The sequence below is a fragment of the Protopterus annectens genome, chromosome 2.part2, assembly GCF_019279795.1.
Source record: "Protopterus annectens isolate FY-2018-M chromosome 2.part2, PAN1.0, whole genome shotgun sequence".
Taxonomy (NCBI): domain Eukaryota; kingdom Metazoa; phylum Chordata; order Ceratodontiformes; family Protopteridae; genus Protopterus; species Protopterus annectens.
Genome location: NC_056730.1, coordinates 787,191,379 through 787,215,420, shown reverse-complemented (window position 1 = coordinate 787,215,420; position 24,042 = coordinate 787,191,379).

Genomic DNA, 24,042 nt, shown 5'->3' with positions numbered 1-24,042 from the left:
TGGTTCTATATTATGGCTTCAATTAGCAGGTTGCATTCTGCTGGTGAAAAGGTTGCTCGCCTGTGATGTGCAATTACACCTGGAAGACATAAACAGGGAACACTTCACAAGACCCCATACATTTGGCCACAGTATATACAGAACCTGCACATGTACCTTGAATACCAGTAGACACGACTCATAACCACACCATATCCCTGTATTCTATCAGCACAGTATCAGCTTGCATTGCACTCCTGGCCCTGATGAGTCATATTTCCCCGCAGTGAGCGCCAGTTAATTGCATAATCCTTTATTCCTCATTCATTGATTATATCCTGTTTTTTTTCCTCAGTTTCTCACTCTCTCTCTCCCATAGATGTAGGGTGTACATCTGTTTTGCATAGGCAGCAGCTTGCCTTTTGTAGGTAATGTTCATGAGTAGCTGATGGTTTGTGTACCAATTGTTGCCCTCCACTTGCTAATTGCATGCAGAACAGCTGTGTTGCTACACCTATAGCCAATGGCATGGCAACTCACTCCTATAATTGAGTACTTCATGTGGGTATAGCCCCTTTTCCTTGCCTGTGAGGGGAGTTCATGGAGGTGTGTGAACAATAGCATCACAGAGAGTATTTGGAAATACCCCTTACAACCAAATCTATGGCGATAGGCCAACAAAATGGGGAGAATGTTCCAGACATAGTGACTGAATGTACATATTGCTGTTATACTTGTGGATTAATGCTAGTCTAACAGGGTTTGTGTGAACATGGAGTTTCTGCATGATGTAGGTTAAAGTATTTTGTGGCCATCCACAATACACCTCAAAGTGCTATACTTTACAAGGGTTGCTGATGTCCCTCACCTTATAAGTATATTGGGACGCCCTTCAACCTATGAGTTCTGTGGCGTGTACGATAAATGTGTAACACTGTAGTAGCAATAACTAGATAGGTACGGGATGGAATATCAATCCTGGCAAGTGTGTGTGTGTGAGTGTGTGTGTGTGTGTGTGTGTGTGTGTGTGTGTGTGTGTGTGTGTGTGTGTGTGTGTGTGTGTGTTTTGTTGTGTACCATATCTATTGGGGGTCAGGTCTGGCAAAATTTTCACACCCAGTGCACATCCATATGTCCACTGTACAGGGCCCACTGTTGTCAACCACTGTAGCAGTAGCTGTGGACACTCTGCAGCCCTATAAGCTGTTTGCCATATGAAATAACTATGTAACAGTATGGACACAAAAACAAGATAGGTGGGTCTTCTAATCCTGTGATACCATTCCCCATTCAGGAATCATAGACAAACACACCCATCTAGCAATCAGCCCCTATGTCACTAGGTGGGTTGCAAGCTTGGTCATGCCTGAGATGCACAGTGTGAAGGTAGCAGACTCCATGTCAGACTACCAACCAGTCACGAGTGAATTACCACAGGGTCTAGTCATGGGTCCCCTCATGTTTGTCATGTACGCCTCTGACATCCAGAACAACAAACAGGGACCCTGGCTGACAATATTCACAGACAATTGCAAGGTGGGTGCTATGTTTACATCCCCATATAATGTTGACATCCTGCATAAAGGCCCCACTGAGACATCCAACTGTTGTCAGAATACTGGCCTTAGGCTGAATGGAAAGAAATGTGTCGCAATCCCATGTGGAATCAATGTGGTTTCCATGAATTAACAACATTGCTGGTAGTCCAATGGACACATAAGTCCTTATAAGAGGCCTGGGAACACAGGCTGACAGTGACCTCTCTTATGGCCATGTGGACAGAAATAACTTCTATGTGGCACATCTCATAACTAAGGGTGTTTCATCCAGTAAGGAAGAGGTCAATGTCTCCCTCTACTCTCTCCTCATTAGGCCAACTAGCAGGTACAATGGCCCATTTGCCATTTAGTTCACTAGACTTCTGCAACAACTGTGGTGGCTCCAAGTGTACCTCACAAATAGGACCCTAGTCCTTAAACAATGGTCCTATATGGACAGAGTGCAATACCTCCAAGTATTCTTGGCCACATCTTGGCTACTTACAGGCAATCCCTGCTTGACTGACTAGCTGTGGTAGGAATGCCATATCTAGTGAAACTCTGATCTGCATGCACCACATGCCATAGATACCTCAACCTCATTAGCACAATCAGCAGAACACGCTGGGGGACAGGTACATAACCCGGCGAGTGGACATGTTATGCAATATATGTTGCATATGTGTCAGAGCACCTCACTTGCCCTCTTTAAGAGAAATCTGGATAAGTGAATGGGAAATTTAACTGTCACCATGGCCATCACTCAAGTAGCAATAGTCGATAGACACACTGGGAAAAAATGTCAGGTCGCATGATGCCAGGGTACTCCCATGGGCTAGGCTTGTCATGGCTTCATGCTCATTAGCCTGGTACACACCTATGAACACATGATCTTATGAATCTCAGTCCTGGCAAATGTGTGTATGTGTGTGTGTGCGTGTGTGTGTGTGTGTGTGTGTGTGTGTGTGTGTGTGTGTGTGTGTGTGTGTGTGTGTGTGTGTGTGTGTGTGTGTGTGTTTGTGTGCAAGACCAGTATCCTGAGTGTGTGTGTGTTTGAAAGAGGAATATATCCATTGGGTGGCCATGTATTACAATTTTAGGCCATTGTACTCCCAGCACACGTCCTACGTTCCACACTACGAGGGCCACATTTTACATAAACCATAGAGGTATCTGTACACACTCTGCAGACCTATAAGCCCTGTCCTGTGTTTAACAGCTATGTAACAGTATGGAATGAGCAGCTAGAGAGGTAGGTCTCTTAATCACAGTACTGGCATACTTGTGTGTGTGCATTGGTGTGTATAGCATTGTTTGGGAGTGTGTACACTCATGCATGACATTAGTATAAAACCTTTCATACCCACTACACCACCCATTGCCATAACATACAAGGGCACAAGATGTTACTCACTATGCATGTACTTAGGAAACTCAACACACTATGAGCTCTGTGCTACCTGTGATAACTGCATAATGCTGTACCACTAACTAGATGAGCAGGGATTTAAAACCAAACATTGGCAAATGTGATTGTGTGTGTGTGTGTGTGTGTGTGTGTGTGTGTGTGTGTGTGTGTGTGTGTGTGTGTGTGTGTGTGAACAGTATTCTCTGTGTGTTGGGTCAACACAATACCCTCTGGGTGTGTAGGATTTACAAATCTGAGGGTGTTCCACCCACTATACTTACCATTGTCCATTGTACAAGAGCCGCTGACATCAGCCACCATACACTTACCTGTATACACCTCTCAGCCCTATAAGCTACATGGCACATGCAGAAACTGTTATACATACCTGTTAATTATGTGCAGCTGTACCCTGGATATGACACACTCAAATTGTTACCACACTGTCATACCCCTTTTAGATAATGTCTGCAAGGCCACATCCTGCTGACACACAAACACCTAGAAGACAAACAGAATACATTATGGAGACCACATTTAGTCAGTGTTAATAACAACAATAATGCATTATGGCTGGACAGCTACACACTCTGATGTGTAACCATTAAACATGCTGGCTGACAACACGTTACACAGCATTACATTGCTAAACTGTACTAAATTCACCCTGTGCATCAGAACCATATTAGTATGTCCCTGCATTGATGGTATGGATGACATGGATGTGGCACAGGTATCATCATTTGCACAGGGTGTGCGGTGGGTTTGCCAGAGGCCTAGGCTGAGCCATTTGGTTGACATCATGTGAGTGTGTTTGGGGTTGTTCATTTAATGGGCCATGCAGAGTGGTGTGGGTAAGTCTGGAGGTCACCTGGCTGTGATGGTAATGTGTGTGTGTGTGTGTGTGTATATGGATGCACACAGTCACACTATGTGTCTGCCCTACTCAGGGGTATGTTGGACAGCTGTGGACTGTACATGGTATGGTGTACAGTTCACTGCCTCTGGCCATGTACATGGGAAATGGGCCTACCAGGGGACCCACTGGCATGACCAGGCACAAGGCCAGATGCAGTACTACTCCCTGATGGTGACAGCTGTCTGCTGGATCCACAACATTGTTGGACTGGCCAGGACCACGTACCCATGGCATACTGCATTGTGCCATGGACAGCAACTCCCCTGCAGTCATGCTGCTGGTACTGCCAATACTGGAGTGAGAAGCTGCATGGCCATGTGGACCCTCAGGTGTTCATGCTGCTGTCCTACATACATGTGGCAGACAGACAACTCCCACCACATGCTCTATCACAGACATTCCATGGTCAAGGATTGACATTCGATGGTTGAAGATTCCCACCATCTCACCCATCCATCTATCCATGACCTTAGCATAATAAAGGTGGGCATCAGCAAGATCATGGAGGGTGTCATGCATAGCGGGAAAAGTGGCATTCACAACCCTGAGAAACTGTCTGGTGTTACAATCACTACATGCTTGTGCCTCCATGGTGGTCAGAAACATGCATCTGGTGGCACTTGCTGTGGCACTTGTGAAAAGAGCATGATGGGTAGCAGTCCCCCTTTGAGCACCCCTGCCCGTCCACCTGTGTGGGACCTCGTCTGTTATCTGGCTATGGCTGGTGTCTACAGACACACTTGCCATAGTCACCACACTTGCCTGTCCCATGCCACCACCCGCAAACTGTCCATTATCTATGGCCACTGGTGATGGGATATGTGTGGGTATTGTGACTGTGTGCAGGGATGGGGTGGACAACAGTGGGATGCCAAACTATGGCACAGATTCAGCCAATAACAATCCCAGCTGTGTGCTCACTATGGCTATCATCATTTTCAGAGTCTACAGAGGCACTGATATCAGTTCCCAAGCGGGAGGGACCCCAACCCCCATTGTCACCTGTGAGGGGAAGACAATAAATGTAAATTAATACTTGTACATTATTGTTGGCTGCCATGCACAAAAACACACACAGACATGCATGAAGACATGCACACAGACACTTACAGGTATGGTGGCACAAAGCTATTACACAGACCTCACATTACCCAAAAAGTGACATACATGACACACAGCCCTCATCATCATGCATTGAAGCCATTCTCAATCATTGTTACTAATGATATACATCTCTGGGATGCATGTGTACTGTTATTAGGTGACATCCATTCCCCTAGCACACACTGCAGTCATATACACATTATTGCTGTTCATCTGTATAGCACAGTGACAACTACTGTAGACCATACCTCACAACTGTACAAATCATTGAAGAAGGTGTAGATGTCTGGCACATATGTTTGCTCTGTTCCTCACAACACCTATGTGTTTGTCTAACACATAACTGAGATCATATGAGGATTAATGTCACTAATTAATGACATATATTTGATTTGCAGGCCTCATTACCAGCAGTGAATGCATGTTCAAACAAATCCTGTTACACCAACAACCTTCTAAGCTTAACATGGATATAAGTGAACACACCCCTATTAACATGGCAGGCTCTTGTATCATATAAAATGAGACCACAATACTGCATTCAAAAACATTACTCACCCACCTTAAATGTGACATATGACCTGTGCAATTCAATTGAGAAACAAACAAATGTTTTAGTTGTGAAATATACTGAGTGAGATGTGTACAATATGGTGGTTGCATAAGTGTGGACACCCTTAAACCAATGCTTTTTTGAAACACCTGTTAAGTGAACTACAGCAGTAATTCTTCCTGGGAAGGGGAGTATCAGCATGGCACATCTTGACTTGGCATTATTTGGACAGTCTTCCCTGCAAAGGTCCCCCACCTCTGTTACTCTGTCAGCTGGCAAGGGCAGCTCATGTGCATAGACATTGGAGGTCACACAGGGGATTTACTATTGGCTTTGTCTGGCCCAATGCATACCCTTGATTGTATTCAGGTGGAGCCATTCTTAGGTAGCTTTGGATGTATGCTTCAGGTCATTGTCATATTGGAAGCTTAAACCCCTCTCCATCCTCAGCTGTCTTTCAGATGCTTGATGGCTTTGGCCCACATGTGAGTGTTATTTGAACTGTTCGTAATTCCCTCCACCATGCCTACAGCCTAGTTGCAGCTAATGAACAGCAACCCCAAAGCAGGGCACTGCCACCAGTGAGCTTCAACATGTGGATGGTAGTCTTCAGGTGAAGTGAGGTGTTGCTTGTGCATCACATGTAGCTTTAGGGTAGTGGCTGTAAGTTTGAACCTTGGTCTCATTACACCATTACACATTTCAACACATGCCTTTGGGAGACTTGATGTTATGTTTTGCTACTTGTACACAGCCCTGCATGGTGTTTGATGTGGGTAAATGCGTCTATCTACTGACCCTACCCCATAGGCCATACATATGCAGAATCCAGGCGATTGTTGCCACATGTACTATACAACCAGTACTTGCCAGAGAGTCCTGCAAGTCCCTCAGTGTTGCTGCATGTCTCCTGGCAGCCTCCTTGACAAGTTCTCAGCATGTCTTTTCATCTGTTTTGGAAGGACATCTCGTTCTTTTCAACAGCACTGTTGTCCCATATTTAATCAACATTTTGATGACTATCTCCATTGTGTTCCATGGTATATGTAATGGTGTGGTAATTTTGTTGTATCCTGACTGATACCTTTCAAATATGAGATCCCTATGATGCTTTGTAAGATGTGTGCAAGCCTTGGCTGCTTCTGGTACAGGCAAATGAGCAAATGTCATGAATACACCACTCCAACAGTGGACCGTTATTCATTGTTACATTGATTCCCTGTACTTGATAGCAGGTGTGCACCCAAGCAGAGTGAATGCTGTCAGTACATCACAAGCTGCTCCTACAATATGTTATTTGGAGGGTGTGCACACATATGCATCCAGTGTATTGTAAGATTTGTATACCCCATATTTGGTGGCCTAACATATTGTTCAGTTTTACAAGTTAATTGTTCATGTTATGTTCACATTACAGGTTGGAAAAGGTTTGGAATGTAATATTGTGGTCTCTCATTGTATATATCAGAAACAATTGGCATCTTGACAAGGGTGTGTACACTGTGGTATTTACTGTATAGAATTAATGTTTCATACCCGTCCATACCATAGCCCATTTGTCACCCCAGTTTGTTGGTCTCTGTCCAGACGTCTTGCACTGACAGGTTGTGAGGTATGCTGCAAGAATTTTACATTACCCTTCAGATAGGCCTCTGTGGTGATCACTGTGATGCACTACAGTTAACACCACCATAAGTGAACATGGACATCAAGCAAAATGGCTAAGTGTATATTGGCAAAGCACAACAAAACAATTACATACTCACCAGCTACAGGCTGCTGTCCCACTTGTAAACCAGGGGGAGATAAATAGGTGTGGGAGAGAGGTACTATCACAAACTCACATGTGGTCTTGGTACAGGGAGGAAGCAGCATTTCTGCACATTAACAGTACAACACCTAATTCTATGAAATATGCTGCCCAGCACTATAGATGTGCACTTATGTGCATTACCAAACCCTGTCCACAACTACTATCATATCTGACAAATGCATGTAGATGCTCTACGGATACAACTATGTTTGCTACAGTACTCTAGTAATGTGCACTATCACCTTAATTGCATGCTCTTCATCCATTGTGTGGGAGGCACCCACATCCACAATGCTGAATTTGGCATGCTGCTGTCTGCTTGCCGTGGGTGCCCCAATATTGGTGAGGAGCTGCCTGGTGGGTGTCAGTGGGGCCTGCATGGATGGGCCCCTACCTGTGGCTGAGCTTTCTCTGGCTATGGCAGCAGCCCTTTGCCGGGCATTATGCATGAAGTCAGTTGCACAATGCAAAACATGGTCATAGGTTCTTATGTGCAGGCCGACATTGTTTACCCTGTGGACTAGGTCATTCCACAGGGCTGTCCACCCCCGCAGATGTTCCTGCCCATGGCCAAACATCACAGCATAGTTCTGAACAATGCTTTCCACGATTTTAGCTGTTTCAGCCTCTGAGTAGGGTGAGTTTCTTGCATAAACAATGAAACACATCATAGCACCTCATACAGTTGTCAATAGTATGGATAGAAAGTGCACATCAAAAGTGGATATTTGTTGCCAACACTCACAAATACACCATACCCCTGTAATCTATCAGCACAATATTAGCTGGCATTGCACTCCTGGCCCTGATGCACCACATTCCCCACAATGATGGACAGATAATTGCATAAACCTCTATTCCCCATTCATTTCTGTGTAGAGGGATGACAGTGGCCATCTTCCATGTGGATGGGGTGTGGATGTTGCCCAGGCTGTGTTTGACTACAGTGTGTGATGGAACTGGGAGCACATGCCTGAGTTCATGTAGGATGCAGACAGGGATGTTATAAGGCCCTATGGAGACTTGCTGTTGTTGCCTTTCAGTAGGAAATATGTATCTGATCACCATTGATGAGGGGAGGGGTGCGGTTGATGTGCATATCTCCCTATATGGATGGGGGGACAGGGGGTGATGTTCACACTTAACCTGGTTGATGCAGGTTGCATATAGCCATGGCATATGTGTATGAGGTGTGATTTACCACCAGTACAGGGTGAATTGTGTTGTTGCCTCTGAGACTGACAACATATGTGGAGACACCCTTGTGACTGGCTTTGGCAGAGTGGATATGTCTGATTTGTAGTCATAGTTAGCCTTACAGGGACTCACCTGTGATCTTACACGATTGTTCAGATAGAGGGGGACATGCTTCCAAGATGTTGTCTGCACATATGTGGCCCTGTACAGCCAATATAGCAACCTATTATGTGGTCTGTGTATTGCTGCTGTCCACCAAAGGGGATTAATCTACCTTGGTGGAGGTGGGTTTTACAGGTCAGGTATTGCTGAGTTCATATAGTTACAGTGGATATATAAGTGTACACACCCCTGTTACAATGCCTGGTCTTTGTGCTATTGTAACATGACACCACAATTCCTCATTTCAAAACAATTCCCACCTTTAATGTGACCTATAGCCTGCACAATTCCATGGAAAACATAACAATCTCTTATGGGAAAACATATGCAAATTAAAATCAGTACAATAAGCTGGTTGCAAGAGTGTGGAAGCCCTATTGAGATAATGACAGCATTCGGTCGAAGTCTATCATCATGGCACATCTTTACTTGGTAATAGTTGCCCAGTCTTCCTTGCAATAGTGCTACAAATATGTCAATTTGTGAGGGCATCTCTTGTACACAGCCCTATTCAGGTCAAAACTCAGATTTTATATTGGATGTAGGTCTGGCCACTGGTGGCACATTCCCAAACTGTAATTTTCATCTGGTGAAGCCATTCATTTGTCAATTGGATATATGCTTGGGGTCAATATCATGTTGACAGGTAAAATCCCTCTTCGTCTTCAGCTTTTGAGCAGATGACTGAAGATTTGGGGACAAAATATTGGTATCTGGAACTGTTCATAATTCCCTCCACCTTGACTAGAGGCCCAGTTCCAGCTTATGAAAAGCAACCCCACAGCATGATACTGCCACCACTATGCTTCACCGAGAGGATGGTGTTCTTTTGGTGATGCAAAATGTTGTTTGGGGCCAAACATGCTTTTTGTAATTGTGAGCCAAAGGTTCAACCTTGGTGTCATCAGACCATGACACATTGTCCAACATGTTTTTGGGAGACTTAATGTACTGGTTGCAATGTTTGTCCAGCCCTGGACATTTTTCTGTGTAAGAAAAGGCTTCCATCTAGCAATCTTACCCCTTAGGGAAGACATATGTGGGCTACAGAAGATTGTTGTCATATGTGGTACACACCAAGTACTTGGCAGGCATTCCTGCAGCTCATTCAGTGTTGCTGTAGGTCCCCTGGCAGCCTCCATGGCCAGTTGTCATCTTGTCATTTCATGCATTTTTGATGGATGTCCAGGTGTTGGCAGTGTCACTGTTGTCACATATCTTCTCCACAGTCTGATGACTGTCTGCACTGTATTCCATGGTATATCCAATGTTGTGGACATTTTTTCTACTCTTCTCCTGACTGATAGCTTTCCACAGTGAGATCCCTTTGATGCTTTGTAAGCTCTCTGCAAAACATGGCTTTTGCTGTAGCAGGCAACTGGCTAAATGTCAAATGAATCCTACTAGGACAGTTGAACATTATTTGGGGTTAATCAGAGTCTCGTTAATTGATGGCATGTGTGCACCCAAAAAGAGAATGCTGTGATTACTGCAAGAGGTGCATCAACCAAGTAGTGATTTATGTATACGCATCTGTATTTAACCAGCTTATAGTATGTTTTATGAATCCGCGGTGGTGTTGCTGTGGTAGCGTTGTCACCTCACAGTAAGATGCTGTCTGGTTCAATTCTCAGCTAGAGCGTCTTCTGCATGGAGACATGCGTGAATGGGCATACCTTCGTTGAAGGTTGTGCATCAGGGCTGGTAACTCGGCATGTAAAAATCAACTACCAATCATTAGCGGACCGGAGTTCCATTGTGGCGACCCCTAACCGGGAAAAGCCGAAAGACACAACAACATAGTATGTTTTTTATGTTTTATATTTTCTCCCCTAACAGATTTGTTTGTTTTTCAATAGAGTTCTACAGGTCATGGGTCACATTCAAGGTGGGAAATGTTTTTAAATGATTTTCTGTGGTCTCATTTTCATATAGTACACAAACCTAGCATTTCAACAGGAGTGTGTACACTCTTGATTTCCACTGTATGTAAGTGTTCATATAGCTGTTTGTGATAGGCTTGGACAGAGGGTCATAACCCAGTTGCACACTTCTCCGATTACAACCTGATAATCATGCCTGTTCTACTACCCATATCATTGCCATGGCAATGCAACAACCAGTACCTGTAAACATTTATGTCTGTTGTATGCACTGAAACTGATATTACACACAAGTACAACATGCACAACTTATTCACCACCATCTCTACTTTACTCAATTGCCTCTTGCTCACAAGCTTATTTTCCAACCTGACAGCTATCCTGCTCTTTAGTCTATATTACACACATGCACCCTAATTCAGCCCTCCGCTCCTCAGAAAGACCTCTCCTATATGTACCTAAACCTAATAAGAGAACATGTCAGTGCTTATACTCATACATTGCCAAACATTGGAATAGCCTTTCCTCTTCTATTACTCAACTTGACACCCTAATGGTATTTAAAGCTGCTCTAAAAACCCACATTTTTAAAAAATCCTACCTGTACCTGTAAAATACAAAACAAGCCCCCTTAACTTCTCAAACATTTTTTTACTTAATTTCTACCCCCTGTTATATCTTTTCTTCTTCTCTGAATCTTTATTTTCCTACCTATGATATGCATCACTGTTACTAATGTTCTTTGATTACTCTCGGGTGTACTGCAGCATGTTTCATTGTCCTAATGTCTATTAGGCTTCTGTGATTGAAAGTTTATTTTAACTATTTTATATGCATCTCTTAAACTTTGTATTTGCTTTTATATATTCTTGTATAATTTGTACAATTTACTGTTTGTCTGTTTAACTGTAGAGCTTTTCTCCCCGGGCCTCCACTGAAAATGGGTTTCTGACCTAGTGGACTTTCCTTGTCCACAAATGTCAACAAACACAGCAGGCTTTGCTATCACAGTGCTAACCCGGAGGATGTCCCACATTCATAACTAGGCTATTATGTTACAATGTCATTGATAACAGACCTGGCAATGGTTTGCCTAACATAACATAACTCTATGTGTAAGTGACTACAGATATCAGGCACACATGTGCTTATAACACTGAACAGTTGAATAGTATGAACTCACTATATTTCGTGCATTTCAACACACACTTCTGCAACAGTACTTTACTATGCACATACTCTGTATAGGTCTCTTAGATTTACAAGACAAACATGTGTATCATAGTTATATTCACAGGTAACATATGGATATGTACAGCATCCCAGTAGCTGGCCTAGCAGTGGCACAGTCAGTGGCGTTTGACAGACACTCCAGTAGTTGTCAAAAGTCAGCTGTCCTTTCCTGAGGTGAGTCAGGGGCCAGAGCTGTGAACTATGTCACTACAAACAGAGCCATATGCTATGGCCATTGGTGCTGTTTAGCAGTACATCAGTACAGCAAGTCTTGTTGAAACATATTCTTTCAAACTCCTATTTTTCATTATTACAGACCACCTACAGCATTCAATTACATGCTTACTTGTTTCACATACCATTTTTTTTGGAAAGTAGATTTGGTGATATACTCTTTCTGTGACTTGCAGTCAGTCAGTTTTGTTAGGTTGTACTCCTGCCTATGACTGGTTTGAATACGTGGCAGCTTGACTTTTGTAGGTAATGGTCATGACCATGTGATGGCCTGTGCACCAGTTGGTGTTCCCCAGTTGCTAATTGCATGCAGAGCAGCTGTGTAGTTATTCCAATAGCCAATGTCAGGGCAAGACACTCCTATAATTGAATACTTCATGTGGGCGTTGGCCCTTTACCTTCCCTGTGAGGAAGGCATCCTGGAGGTGTGTGAGTTAATACCTCTTACAACAAGACTTGTGGAGACAAGCCAACTAAATGGTGGAGAAGGTTCAAGACTTAGGGACAGAATGCGAGTATTGCTGTTATATAGTTTGAATACTGCTAGTTTCACATGGTTTGTCTGACATGCTACTTATGCATGGGTTTCAAGTCGAAGTTCTGTGTCTGCATAGCTCTCAACTGTAGGGCTATCCACATAATGGTCAGAGGTTTGTCTGTTATATTTAGTCTGTTCAAAGGCAGGTGTTGTCCTTGGCAACTCAGTAGCATACTTTGGTGATTGCAATCAGTAAATGCTAACAACCATTTGTGTTTTTGCCTTCATATCCCTCAGAAAAGATATGTTACAGCAAACCATGTAACACCAGCAACTTCCTCAGTGTATAACCACAATATTTCAAGTATGGCCATATTTTTGGGCCTATGTCCCCCAATTATGTCAGGCTTTGTCCAGCTGTCATGCAGTAAGAGGTTGATAGGTATGGTCTATCATTATTTAGCACTGTCATTCCTGCTGAGGGCAAAGGCTGACAACATGTGGAACTCTGTAAACTCAAGAGGTCAGAGTATAGAGAATGCTCTTAGATGCCTCGTAACATATTTTATGTGGGGAAGAGTAAGGAGTGCTTTAAAACTAGGCTGTTAGAACATGTGAAAGATATTACTGATAAGAAAGAAGACAGTTCTATAGCTGTACATTTTTATAAATCTCACCATGGGGACAGTAGTGGGTTACAAGGTACTGTTTTTGAAAAAGTCTGTTTCTCATTTTGATCAAACAGTCATAAAAAAACAACTGTTATGTACAGAATCAATTTATATTTTTAAATGTGATACTTTATCACCTAGGGGGGTTAAATGAGGAGTGTAATTGGAGGCTATGTATTTAGATACTTAATTATAAGTGTTAATTGTTTCTTGTATTTAAGCAACTATTTCTTGTAATGTTTTACTCCTTGAAGACTTTGGCCAAGACATCAGAGTATAATAAAGTTGTGTGAATTACTGGCTGGTTGTTTTTCTCTTTATTATCTTCAGTCATGTTAGTTTATTTACTAAGAGGTCATTGTATGTCTGGCCATTGTGTATGGCCTGTCATGTTTTTGTAGAAGCGTACTTTTTACTTATTATTTGAACTGTAGGGGGCAGATGTCATTGGCATGGGTCCTTTTGTATCCATGCATGCTGCCCCAGTTATGGGTGGTCTATCAGAAGCATATGTTTGCATTGGCATTTTGAGGCATGTATGCATATATATGTATATATATATATATATATATATATATATATATATATATATATATATATATAGATATATATAGACATATATACATACACACCTCAGTATTTATTGGTAATATATCTACATATTGTTATACATATATATGTATCTCCATACATCTCTCTCTCTCTCTCTCTCTCTCTCTCTATATATATATATATATATGTATATGTTTCTTTTCATACATATATTTGTAGATACCAATCACTCCTGATTGCACAGTGTCTCTTCCCTATTGTAAAGTGGCTGTAATGTATGGTATGTTTGAAAAAGCATCAGTCATTTCTGGTTCAGATGGTGTAGTGGTAAATTGCTGTTGCTATGGTGTACAGGGTCCTGGGTTCAAAACTTGGCAGGGCTGATTATTTTGTTGCTGGGCAGAACAGTGGCTGATGGAGACAGGGTGATTAAGGCAGTTTTAAGCAGTTGTAATTGGGTTTGTGCGGGCTTGCATGATTGTAAGTGATGTCAGCACAGGGTTAAATGGGAAACTGCTTAATCTGGGTAGTCATTGCTTAGCATCGCGCAAACTCGCTTACTGCAGCTTACTCCCGCCTACCCCCACACAAATTTCTTTAAAAGAAACAAAAAAGGGGTGACAGGAAAGTGATGAAAAAGGGGGCATGCAGAGGGTAAAACAATGTGACAGATAGCTAGGGATGTGTAGAATGGGTGTAGGGAAGGTCCATAGCTGTCCATAGCAACAACTATGCATTTGTACAGAATGTGGAGATGAATTTGAACACTCCAACCCCTAAGTGAGGGGTGAGGACAACAGTAATGTGTTGTTAAGCAAATTAGACCAGATTACATGTGTCCAGTGGACATGTGTGCAAAATAGACAGCAATGTATCGGGCGACATTTTTTTGTGGGAACAGATTGCCCTTTTTTTTATAAGGTGAGAGTGGGATGTTGAGGAAGTATAGTAGGTATATTTGGGAAGGTAGGTTGCGTAGGAAGACAGACAAGACAGACAAAACAGCAGACAGGGGTGGCATATGACACATGTGGGGGGTAAACACCTTGGATGGGGAGGATGGATACAGTGCGATTGAGGTCCCCACCCATGGGCAGTCACCACTGCACCTTCACGGCCCAAAGTTGGCTGTGCTGGGGGCTGAGCAGGAGGGGCAGGCTGACCCTCAAGATGCACCATGTGGCCCTCAAGCTGGCATAGCAGATCTCTGAACTCCTTTCGAAGCCCGCTACATACCAATCGCTGGACCTGATGATGGGTGACAGTGTTCTGTCTGGGCCCCCTCCCAGTGGGGGATGGGCCCCATCCCCAGAGTGAGTTCCACTCGAAGGTGGTGCAGGACCAGTGGACGAGGAGGTCCCGGATTGGGTTCCAGACATGATGGGGCCCAGTTCCATGGTCAGTTGAGATGGACAGGCAGATCCACTGGGATCAGCCTTCCCAGATTGGCTATGTTGTTTCAGTTTTATAACATATGTTGGTTAGTCATGAAAAACACATTCCAGGATTAGTTATAACAGCATGCATAGATATTCCCATTAACCCAAAACAACAGATTTGGAACAGATGCATAGCAAACAGAACACATGTATATATGGAACCACAGTGGGCATTATAACAGCATGCAGGTTACATTGATAGCAACAGGCCACCAATGATAATATTTTAACAGGGAACATTAATAGTCAAATGTTTAAATATTTTTAAAGCAATAGGACACATGTCCCAACAGTAGGTTTGGTGAAAAACATACCCATTGATTTATGTGTTTAGATTATAAGTGCAGATAGGGTGGGAGAGAGAGATATCAGTTAACAACTGTATAGGCTTCAATTGCTCTCAACTTTAATGATCATTGCTCTAATCATTACTCTCCAGGTATTACCTCACTTTACATTGACCTATGGCCTTGGGTTGGGCATTGATATGTTTGTACACAGTGTATAAGTACAGCCTTCTTACAGCTAAGATATACCTTTTCTTACTTGGCAGACCTGTGGAGGAAAGTTCTGTTACACTACCTGTTTCTACCCATATTTACATAGTCAGGGTTCCATATGTATACTCATACTGTGTGTGTTTTTGTGTGTGTCTGTGTGTGTGTCTGTGTGTGTGTGTGTGTGTGTGTGTGTGTGTGTGTGTGTGTGTGTGTGTGTGTGTGTGTGTGTGTGTGTGCGTGTGTGTGTGTGTGTGTGTGTGTGTGTGTGTGTGTGTGTGTGTGTGTGTGTGTGTGTGTGCGTGCATGCTACTGTCATACTCTGCCTTGATATTTATTGGTCACCCTGGGTGTGGGTTTTAGTGACCACTTGCTGTGACAGAGTGACACTTGAGGGACATTTCTTGGAGGAGACTACTTGGTGTATGTACTTAACTTGCTGTCATTTGCAGCCTTGGGGTTGGACAATGGGTGTTGTACACAGTGTATAAGTACAGCCTTCTTACAGCTAAGATATACCTTTTCTTAACTGGCAGACCTGTGGAGGAAAATTCTGTTAACATTACCTGACTGTTTCTACACATATTCACATATTCCTGGGTAAAATTATGCATACAGCGTACTACCATTCCCGTTATTTGAACAATGCCTGTTTGTGCAAAAAATAGAACAAAGTTTGTGCTTTATCAGAATGAGATATTGGGAAACTACTGCTTTGTGTTTGACTGTTTTCTGCCTAATACTCATGGTTGTATAATCTTACCTTGTAATTCTGTCAGTCATGCATGGCAGATAGTTCTTATACTGTGTATTCATACTTTGACATATCCCAGTCTGGAAAACATTGGTTAACACAACATTCCTACTCAAGTATCAGATTTTGGTGCATGGAACATTTCATTTAGTTAATCTCTTGTTTTACAACTCCACAATCTTTGTCAGATGAGCCTTGATTATTTAATGCTTTCAGAGCTATAGTTGCTGTTCAGAAACTGTACACATTTTGATTCATACCAGCACATACCAAAGTAAACACAACTAGTCCGGGATTTTGACTTTTATTTGGGTACTGACACTTTTATTGATATATACCCTGTACATCACTATTACTCTGCTAATGTCTCATTTATTCAGTACAAACCATACACATTTTTAAATACTGACAGGTGACATTCTAATCCTTTCTGTTTATTTGCCCTGAATACTACAAGCTAGATTTATACTCACCAGCCTCTCAACACAGCCTTAGCAGCTTGCTGGCATGGGTGTCCTTGTTCACTGCCACCTCATCTGCAGCTGTACAGGAGATAGAGAAACATTCATGCATACCTATCCATCACATACACAAGCTGGACTTTGGAAAACACTTATTGATACTGATACTTACACACAGCTGGGACATTCCTCACCCGTGCATTTGGACGCACTAGTTCTAGACCTTCCTCTTCCTACTCTCAAAGTCAGCAAAGTGGTGCTGGACCTGCTCACCAGTCCAAGGAATGCCAGTGGTACTGGTGAGATCATGTGCAAGATGGTCACAGGCCTCCACTTTGTATTGGGAGCCCTGGTACTGGTCCTTAAGCAGTCTCCCTTCATGGTCTTTTACTCCTAAATGCCCTAGTGCTGCACCCGAAAGCTCACACCTTCACCAGCACTAGCCAAAGTGCCTGAAGTGATGAGCTACAACTGGTTATGGATTGTATTCCCACCTGCAAGGTTTAAATAGGGCTGATTTCTCACACTTTGCCATGATTGGATTGTTTTGAATATGCTGAGCTAAGCTAAGCATTGGGCAAACCCACTTAGCTAATATAAGCATTGCTTAGATATGGCAAGCACTGCTTACCAGTGTGCAAATCCACTTAGCTACACTAATTATTTCTAAGCATACAAATGTAAGCAATGCTTACTCCGGCTAAGCATGGCTGAGCACAATTTAGTGTTGTTCAGCTTTCATTTTATGGACTATCAGGATTGTGGGGTTGATTCTTTATTAATGACATCTTATAATATGTATGTTTCCCTTCCATAACACCCCCTCCCTATGTGCTTTCATTACATATTATTTTGTGGCTATACTGTATGGGACACTTGTGTTTATATGGGGGGGTTCAAGTCTGTTCTACACTGACACTTCACATTTGGAACTGCTACACTACCCTGGTTAACAAGTATATATTATTCACTGCCTATTTATAAAAAAAGATACTTTTAGTGGTATTTTCACATATAAAAATGAATGGACTGCATTGGAGCTCGAAACACAAATTACTGTATGCTAAGCAAATGCTCTAACCACTACGCTATTTCACTTTGACTCTTTTGGCTGTATGTTTCTATTTAGCTCCTTCAGATGTTTCAGCTATGCTATACACAGCTGTGTGATGCGCACACCCATTTAGCTACATTTAAACTTTATTGGGGACTGAAAAAAAAATAAATGTGTGCTTTTTTTAATACTGTAGGGGTATGCACGTTGCTTTCTGCATCTTAGGGCAGGACATCTGGACAACTACATCATACATGGGGGGATTGGTTTAAATGTTCCTCTCAGGATGATGCTTTCTTATTTGGTATGCCAGCATGTACACTGGCATACCATTCTGGACATTATCTGTGCTGGACCATTGTGGGGGGCTCTGCATTTGTGTGTTTTTTAGTGTATTTTGTTCGTGGACACTTATGTTATGATAACAGTGCCCGCGGACACTGTTAGTTGCTTTGGGATTCCATACGGCAATTTTAGAGTGCATGGAACATGTGTACTGTGCGAGCAATGCTCGGACATGCCCCCTGCACTCGTACATGGAGCATGTCTGTGTGGAGAATACAGCAGAGCGCCTTCATGAATATGCAAGGCGCGCTGCTGTTCTACATAGGTACGATCTGCTCCGTGCAATAATAGCACTATTCCTGCATGGAGTTTCATGAATCCAGGAGCTAATTTGGCATTGCATTTGGCACAATTTTGATCTCTTTAGCTGGGATGTGTTTGCTTTTTAAAGTTACTCTCTGATTATTGCCTGGTCTGAGCTGGAAATACCCAGGCCAATCCTGATATTGGTCAATACTGATCAGTGCACTTTCCCACTTTCCCAGTAAAAAAATATAAAAAAAAAAAAAAAATGGATGTATATGCATATATATATATATATATATATATATATATATATGTGTGTGTGTGTGTGTGTGTGTGTGTGTGTGTGTGTGTGTGTGTGTTTGTGTGTGTGTGTGTGTGTGTGTGTGTGTGTGTGTGTGTGTGTGTGTGTGTGTGTGTGTGTATATATATATATATATATATATATATATATATATATATATATATATATATATATATCAGTATCTGTATATAGATATTTAGATACATACTTATATATAGTATATGTCAAATAGTAGTAGTTCCAGTGGCGTGCCCTGTAGTATCCCCCTAGTAACTGGTCTCTTAGTGGTGATGGTCTCCCCAGTCCTGACTTCCTGGGTTCTGTCAGCCAGCTGGCAAGCCAGTGAGTTATGTAGGGGTTTGTGCCCAGTTTGATGAGTTAATCTACTAGACTGAATTGGGTATTGTGCCGAATGCCTTATCCAGATCCATGTAGGTATTATGCACTGTTTAACCCTCATCCAGTAACTTAGTGACCATCTCAAAGAAGTCCACCACATTTAGTAGACATGAGCTTCCCTCAACAAAGCCAAACTGAGTTAGGTCCAGTGTTTGACGGTTACCTATGTCTCTTCTTCATCACTTCCATGATATTTCATTCCATGGCTTTGCACATTTGACTAGTCAGGCTAATAGAGCTGCACAGTGGAGCAGTGATTAGCATTCTCATCTCATATCAAGAAGTTATAAAGTTTGATTTTTTACTGGGGTGCCTTCTGCACAGAGTCTGCATGTCCTCCCAGTGTTTTAGTGGGTTTCCTACCACATTCCAAAGACATGCGGCTGGAGATTTTCTCCACAGGCCTCTGCTGAAAATGGGCTCTGTCTCAGTTGGACTTTCCCGGTAAATAAATGCTAAATAAATAAAAATAACTAAATAATAGGTCTGCAGTTTCCTGAACCATTATAGAAATCCATTCTCATGGTACAAAACCTGTTTTGAGGCTCTAGTTGGAAAGAGACTCATGTGGTCCTAATAGATCATGATTCAAGCTATTTATTAGACATCCCAGGATATTGTTGAGGCTTACTGAGGCTGTGTTTGGCCTCAGTGAGCGTCAAGACTGGCTCCATGCTAATAGCTGGGGGAGGCAGATTCTAGCAGCTGCTTCATGTGGGAGGGAGGGTGGATTAGTGGTGAAGTTTGAGCTGAATTTGTCAGCCAGAAAATTCACTGTGTCAATCTGCTCATTGAAGGAGGCACTACATGCCACCGATCTGGCACACTGATATGTGCTGCCTTTGAAGTTTTTGACATAGCTGTAGAAGGCCTTGTGGTTGTTTTTAGCCTGTGAGGTTATCTTGAACTTGTAATTGGCCTTGTTGGACTTAATTAGTCCTTCTTAGTTTCTTGTTTAATTTTATTAGGGAGCTCCTATCAGCATGGAAGTTGCTCTTCCCAATTTTAGCCATGGCTTTCCTCCTTTTGTTATATACCCTATTAAGGTTAGGATTCCATAAGTGTGATTTGTTTTTAGAGTTTGTGTTTGACTTGCATCAAGTAGGTACAATAACCTCTGTACAGCCATTTACATGATTGTACAGGGTATCTTTGTACAATTCTGCATAGTTTGCTGTGAGCTGGGTGTTGGGAGGGGCATTGAGCTTTGAAAAACTATTGCTGAATAGGATGTAGTTCATTTTGGAATAGCTTCTAACTGTTGGAGGGCTTTCTGGGTTACTGAGTTAATTTTTATTTTGAAGAAGACAGCTTTTGGTCTGATCACTACGTTGTGGTTGTGACATGGGGTAAGGAAGTACTCTCCCATATTGATCAGTACTAGGTCCAATATGTATGAACCTCTGATGGGTGTGTGCATTATCTTGTCAAGGGTATTTGTGTTAATAAAATCCAGGAATCATTATGCCCACATGTATGAGGGTTAGTGTATGTTTTTCAGTCTAAAGAGGGGTAGTTAAAGTCTTCCATGCATAGGTTATTTGGTTTAACGGTAAGTGATTCCAGTAGATCTAAGGGCAAGCTGTGGGGTTCTAGGGACATAGATGGTGACCTATAGCTTGCTAGAATACGGTGTGGGACTTTGTCTGCGATGATTTGCATGGGGATAAATTCCAGAGCATCATGCTGTTTAGCCAAACTACAGTTATGCTTGTTGCTAATATATGTCGAAGGTCCTCAACTTTTTTCCCTATATGTGAAGCTGAGTGTCTAAATGTGTGAAAGGCACTGAAGCCTTGCACTGACGGAGTACATTCTGTTGATTTAAACTATGTCTTGGTAACAGGATGGATGTGTATATTCTCAAGAGTGAGGAGAGCTTGTAGGGTGCAGAGTTTCTTGTTTAGGCTTCTAGCATTGAGCAGTAACATTGTCGGGTTTCTTTGGGCTTTATTTGCTATGTTGGTAGGTTTGTCAATTTAGCATTGCTTTTAAAAGGATTCAGGGGGTGGATAAAGTTTTAGCAAAAATTCAAAAGCCTAGGGGAGACAAGTGCAGACAATCTTTTGCAAATCAATGTGGCTTGTTAACCATGTCTTCTGATGTTGACAGAAATTGATTCTCCCCTGGAAAGACACCATAAACTAAGCCAGTTATCAAAGTCAGTCATCTTTTGTTCATACTGTAGCATCATCCTTGGTGAAAGTAGAATGCTGCTCAGTGCAAGGCACATACCTGCCTGAGGCACATATTCAGAGAGATTGACAATGACTCTCTCCATAAAGCCCAGGGAATTATGTCTCAGGTCATTAATGTTCACATGGACTATGATAGAATCATACTATCATACTGGTACCTGTAGTGTAGTGACTTGAGTGAGTACGTAACTTGTCAGATCCTGGATCCAGATAAGCAACTAATCATTATCTTCTCTTTGTTCAATCTGGTGAGTGAGGTATCTGTGTATCATATAATGGAGTTCTGTGTGACAAGAGTCCTGGGAAATGTAGTTGCTTGTCTTATGGAACAACCTTGTTTGTATGTGAGATTTCTGCCACAAGTAAAAATTGTATATGTGCATCTCTTAGATACTGTGCTTGTTTCTTTAAGGATTAACTTTTTCTCTGTAAACATAAGCCATTGCTTCACTTAGTCAGGATGTCCATATCTACCAAGCTGGCTATAGAAATATTTGGAAATTGTTGTCTGGACCTGCATTTGGTTAGGCTACTCTAGATTGCAGACTGTGTTATGCTGATGTCTCCTTCAGTATTTTCTGTGGTTTGGCTCTAGGCTACATTAAATTGTGCTAAAATTTAATGGTAGTGCTGTTTAATGTGTAAACTAGTTGCTCTAAACTTGTCTCTATGCAATGGCTTTGTTTTAGTGACCCTAAGTTGCAGGTTACAGATCTAAGTTTAGTTTTATAAAAAAAAGTTTCCTTTCTGGGCATTTGTGTCTATATAGGGTACTGTTAACCTCTTCATGAAAAAAACTCAAGATTAGTTGCAAGTGTAACGCTAGAATGAAATATCTTAAACAAGCTATCTTGACAAAGTAATTTCAAGTATTAGGGACCTTTAGAATGATTTAAAGGCAAAATCAGCAAATAAAGCAAAAATAAAGCAGTAGCACTCTAAACAGTTAACTGAAATGCAAAACAATAAACATAATAAACTCTTACCTTAACTCAGGACCCCCACAGTTTGTGGAGAGGGCACCAAGAAGATTGGATCTCTGTGAAAATGAGCAGGAGACAATTTGTAGTAATGGAGGTTTACTCAAGTGCAATACTAGTTTGTTGGGTGGGCCCTTAGTATTATGGATATATGGAAAATGATAGGTGAGAATGCATCTAAATAGGTTAAGCAACAGACAATAACAAAGAAAGAGGGGAGGGTGGGACTTTGGAAGTCAGATTAACATAAAGGAGAGAAGCTAGAGACAGAAAATTCAAATGGAGCTCTAATCCTATGGTTAGAATTTTAGGAGCTTTTAGATTAATGTCTCAATGGGGCAGACTCAAAGAACAGGGGAAAATCAGCACGGTAAACAGAAAGACACTGGAATGCAACTTTCAGCACATATATACAGCTATTAAAAAGTACTAAAGCACAAATCTTTTGATTCACAATACTGCCAATACTGCAAACTCATCATGGACTAAGGCACCAGATTATTCATAGATGTACTAGTAATGCTGCAGTAAATGACTAAATGAGGCTCAAATCTGGCAGTAGATCAAAGTCCTTCCATACCTGTGACTGAAGCTACAAAACTGAGGCCCCGGACTGGGTTCATAATGCAAAAAGCTACTTTTTACATGTAAGGCTACTTATGGAGGTAGAAGTAGAGTATAATGTACAAACAATATTAAAATCTTGCAGTAATACATAATCTTCTCATAGCTACAAATGAAGCTAAGACAACTAAGGTCCCAGAACAAACTTAAAAAAATAGATAACTTTTTTGGTTAAAACATAGACAAAAAAGCAGAGAAGTACAAAAAAAACTATCACCACATGGATCACTATAAGAACAACTTAAAATATTTAAGCCAAACTTTAATAATTTTAAGTTTTTTTCCTTTTGATGAAAAGCTTGTTTCTCATACTTTAAGGCTTTCCACATCTCTCACGTTATTGAACAAAAGAGGGATTTGCTTATTGAACTACTACTTATAGGATTCATTTTGGAAAATGGATTAATAATGATAGATTGATAGCATTCTTTTTAGAATGTGCATCAGATAATGCCAGGATATTACATACAGTTTATGTTTTAATATACAATATCATTTATTTTCTTTCTCTTATAGCATCACTTAAATCATCTCTTTAGACTTCTTCTCAATGTGATCTTCTTCTGCTATATCAAATGAATAATGACTTCTCCCTTACTGCTTATTCATATTGTGGGTTGATAGGTGATTATTAGGTGATGCCTAGCCATGCTTTGCCAGGTGAGACCCAATCCCTGTACCTTTTGTCTGTGAGGTAAACACCTTAACCATTATACCAAATTTGTTCTTCTTTTCCTTCTTTCTTCCTTTTCATTACTATTTTTTTTTGCTTATTTAAATAAGTCGTAATGATTTTCCATTTTATTTTCATTAACTACCATTTTATTTATATTGATATCTAGACTTCACATTTTAAAAATAGACTCATCTATAAATAAAGTAACAAATATGTATCTAATATTTAAAAATAGCAAACCTGTGATTTATTTCTCAGAAACTGAAGCTATTGAATTATTTATTCTATATTTTCTATATTAACACAATGTCCCATTCCCTCTTTTAAATAAGTCAGTCTATTAA